The 4,300-nt window shown below is 43.8% G+C and overlaps 1 pseudogene across 1 annotated transcript; it reads right to left on the bottom strand.

Moving 5' to 3' along the window:
- Positions 1-335: 335 nt before the first annotated feature.
- LOC308511112 (inactive peptidyl-prolyl cis-trans isomerase FKBP6-like) lies at positions 336-3,944 on the bottom strand (annotated as a pseudogene). The gene is made up of 3 exons: positions 3,921-3,944; positions 1,447-1,512; positions 336-1,051 (listed from the first exon to the last, which is right to left on the bottom strand). The product of its transcript is annotated as an inactive peptidyl-prolyl cis-trans isomerase FKBP6-like (transcript).
- Between the last annotated feature and the right edge of the window lie 356 nt (positions 3,945-4,300).

The following is a 4,300-nucleotide window of genomic DNA, read 5'->3' as shown; positions in this document are numbered from 1 at the left end:
CTGCCTTAAAAATAGCATTTTTCTACTTTTCAGTAGTGACACGTTCCCCTACTATGTGTATGAAAATGTGAAGCAGAAAACAGTACCTGGGAAAGCATGACTCAGCAGCATCAGAGATGAGGCAATGCCCTGGGCTGGGGAATTTCAGCCCCTCCTCCAAGCAGGCCACTGTGGCACAGTGTGCCCCGGGGGGCTCTTTCTTTCCAAAAAGACACCCCCCACTCCCCACCCATCCTGATGGACAACTCCAGCAGCCTCACCTCTCTTGCTTGTAGTTAGTTGAAGAATCTTTCATTTTCTCCTACTGTGGAGTCATTATCACAACGAGCAAACATTCAATGGCATGTTTCTTTCTCTTTATCTGTGAAGTCCCTGTAACAGCTGGCCAGTTTCTTCAGCTCATTATTGACGTCATGTTTGAAGGGCTGTTCCTACTCGGCTTGAACTAGAAAAGCCAGGGCCTTCTGGTGGTCATGAGGAGACAGGCCTGTCTGCACTGGAAGAGGGCTTTGGCAATTTTTTGGTCAATGATCAGAGCCTGAACTCCACAGTGAAGGGCACGGGTGGGTCCAGCCACAGGTAGTTAAAGGAGAGGTTACAGAGCACAAGAAGCTTGGCAGCTTCTTCAGCGGGTGCTGCTTGCCAGTGGAGAAACAATAAGGCCCTTTTATCTCTCACTTTGGCATCATAGAAACGATTTTGGCAGAAAAACTACTTGCCAAACTCCGTTCAGTAGCTGCCACTTTTAGGACCTTCAGAAGTAAAAATTGATCTTGTTCTTCAGCTGACAGGGCACAAAACTTGTCTGATTCAATACAATCCAGGAAGTCAAGTAGCTCAGTCTGGAATCGGACAGTGGAGTTTTGGGGATCAAGGGTAGGTTGCCCAGTGTTTCATAAGCATAGGTTGGTTTGAACAGAAACCTGGCCAGCTCTCCCTTCCGCATGCTCAGAAGGCTCAGCTCCATGCCCCAAAGTGGAATATCCTCTCCGAGCTTCATGAGCCCAGGAGTTTTCCTAAAACAATTAGAATCAAAAGGCTTGTCTATGCCCTAGCTCAGTGGTTCTCAACCTTGGCTGCACATTAGAATCACCTGGGAAATCTTTTTAAAATCCAGAAATCAGGATTTTAAAGATTCCCAGGTGATTCTAATGTGCAGCCAAGGTTGAGAACCACTGCCCTAGCTGGTTTGGCTCAATGGATAGAGTGTTGGCCCATGGACTGAAGGATCCCAGATTTGATTCTGGTCTAGGGCATGTACCTTGGTTGCAGGCTCAATCCCCGGTCCTGGTCTGGGCATGTGCGGGAGGCAACCTAGCGATGTTTCTCTCTCACATCAATGCTTCTTTCTCTGTCTCTCCGCCTCCCTTCCTCTCTCTCTAAAAATCAATGGGAAAAATATCCTCAGTTGAGGATTAACAACAGCAACAAAAAAGGCTTGTCCATGTGCTCGAGGTACCCAGAATATTTCACTGGCATCGAAGCATCCAGTGGTACCAGCTCACCAGCACCCTCTCAGATGATGTCGTTCAGCATGCCCTGGTCCCTGGAAATGCCCAGCATCCACTGATGTAACCTCTGACACAGAAAGCAGCTGTCTGCTCTGGACCCCGCACTTGGTTCAGGTGCCCTGAGGAAGACTGCCTACTCTCTTTTAAAGGCCGATTTCAGACAGTGGTTTCACGTGGCAATTTACATCCAAACATTCAACAAAAACCCCAATCTTCGACCTAAAAAAGCTACATGCAAACCAATCCCTATATCCAGGGGATTATCATTTACTAATTGATTTACATAGTTACATGATTTTTCAAAGTGATGTGGTTGTGTACACCCAACTCTGTGATGCTCGTGTGAGAATCCAAGTCCCTTAGCTAGTGTATGGGTTTGTTGTTGTTGTTGTTGTTGTTGTTGTTGTTGGTGGTGGTGGTGGTGGTGGTGGTGGTGGTGGTGGTGTGTGTGTTTACAAGAGAACATTTATTTGGTAGATCACAGAGGTAGAAGTAATTCCTAGAAGAAATGGGCTTAGGAAACAAGTTATAAAGGTTAAGGAAGGGCCGTAAGAGCTTGGGAGTGAGGAAGCTAGTGGTAAAGTTGGGGGAGGGGAGACGAGGGGCAGGGGATGAGAGGCATGGGCTTGCTCCCAGAAGGGAGAGCACAATTGGGTTCTCCTCCCTAAGGGTTTTAAGGGCAGAGATTTTAGGGCAGGTCTCTGGGGAAGATCTTAATAGCATAGTCAACAGCTTTCCAGGTGTGTCCTTTCAGGGTTGTGGTCTCTGCTGATTGATTGGCGGGCACCAGGGCAGGGAGTCATTATTCAGTGCAGGTGGTCCTGAGGCCAGCCCTGGCTGGTTTTTCGCTAGTGTATGTTTTTATACACTATCCAGCATCTGCACCTCAACATAGCTGTCTTTTCTCTATTCTACATTAAGCTCATATTATAGATGGATTCATGAGTAAAGGGATGCCTGAGGCATATAGGGTATATTAAGGGCCAACTCTTTGTAGTTTGATAATGTATTACAATGGAACACATCAGAACTATTCCCAAGTAGATCTAGCTCCCAAATTGCCCTGAAAACTAACCTCTTAAAGTAATTCCAGGATAGGGGAAATGACACCACCTGAACGAGAAGCCTATACCTGCCCAACTTATAGAATAACATGGAATTCTATTTAATCATGGCACTTCAAGATCCCATTTCAAAATCGTCTTTTTGCTCCTCAAATTTTCCAGGCCTGCACATCTCTCAAGATATCAAATATGATAGTTTTAGGAGCCAACCAAGTTATACATAATGCAATTTTATGTTCCTAAATTAACAAAGTGACTTTAGATCTGTGAAGGGTGTTAAAATTATATAAGCCATGTAAGTATTTTTATTTGTTCAAACATTTCCAGTTTCCTTCAAGGCTTAAAAGTTTCTGAGAACTTTATAGTTCCAAATAGGCCCAGCTTGTTATGTGTGTGGGGGTGGGGGAAGGAAAGGTACTCTAAAAACATCTCTATTTTTTTTATGATGGGCCTCACAGCCAGCATTTTTTTTTTTTTGCATCTTCTAGAATACCAAAAAATACTTTGGATATATTTCTTCCCAAGCCATAGAGTACTTAGACCTCTTGCTTATTTCTAGTCATTATTCAATGGGATCAAACAGAACATGAGACAAGGATTTGAATGCAAGTAGTTTATTGTGAGGTGATCCCAGAAAACACCAATAGAGAAGAAGGGAAGTGAGATTGGAGAAGAAAGCAGCCACTTCAGGATGTATTGCCTGTGAGCAGGTGTCTTGTGAGCTCTTTTTAAAATTGTTATTGATCAAGGTATTACAAATGTGTCTTTATCCCCCCATTGTCCCCTCATCCCCCCAGTCTTGCCCTCACCCTCAGCCCCTGTTGTCTGTGTCCATCACTTATGCTTATATGCATGCATACAAGTCCTTTGGTTGATCTTTCCCCCTTTTCCCCACCCTCCCCTACTTTCCCTCTGAGGTTTGAGCATCTGATCAATGCTTCTCTGCCTCTAGATCTGTTTTTGTTCATCAGTTTATGTTGTTCATTATAATCCACAAATGAGTGAGATCATGTGATATTTATCTTTCTCTGACTGGCTTATTTCTCTTAGCATAATGTTCTCCAGTTCCATACATGCTGTTGCAAATGGTAAGATTTCCTTCTTTTTAACCACAGCATAGTATTCCATTGTGTAGATGTACCAGTTTTTTAATCCACTCATCTGCTGATGGACACTTAGGCTGTTTCCAAATCTTGGCTATAGAAGAAATATTAGAGGAATCTTGTGAGCTCTTGAGGCTCAATCCTGCTGGAGAATTCTAACAGAGAGACCGGAGAGAGTAAGTTCCAGTGTGTGTGTGTGTGTGTGTGTGTGTGTGTGTGTGTGTGTGTGTGCATTATCTCACCTGAGGCAAAAGCAGCTGGAGCATTTATTCTTTACACCCTTTCCATCACTGGTGGGGGGACTGTCCCCAAGGGGGGATTAACTCCTGGAGATTTTTATCCTTCCCATGCAAAAATCAGGAGAAAGCCCATAAGCAAAATGTCACAGATGCCTATTAGAAGGATATTAATAGCATGTACTGGTCCAGTGAGTGGAGGATAGATGGGTGGGACACCAACATATTTGTAACAATGCTTAAGGCCAAAGGATTAATTTGTACTTCTTGGAACTAGTCATAAGCAATGCTGGCTATTTTTGGCTATAACCTTAAAAAATATTGCATTAAATGAAATTCCAATTTCTCAGGGCTTATTGAAATCATTCCATTTGTAAGGGTTCATG

The sequence above is a fragment of the Myotis nattereri genome, assembly GCF_964212035.1.
Source record: "Myotis nattereri genome assembly, chromosome: X".
NCBI lineage: Eukaryota > Metazoa > Chordata > Mammalia > Chiroptera > Vespertilionidae > Myotis > Myotis nattereri.
This window is presented reverse-complemented; position numbering and strand designations above follow the sequence as displayed.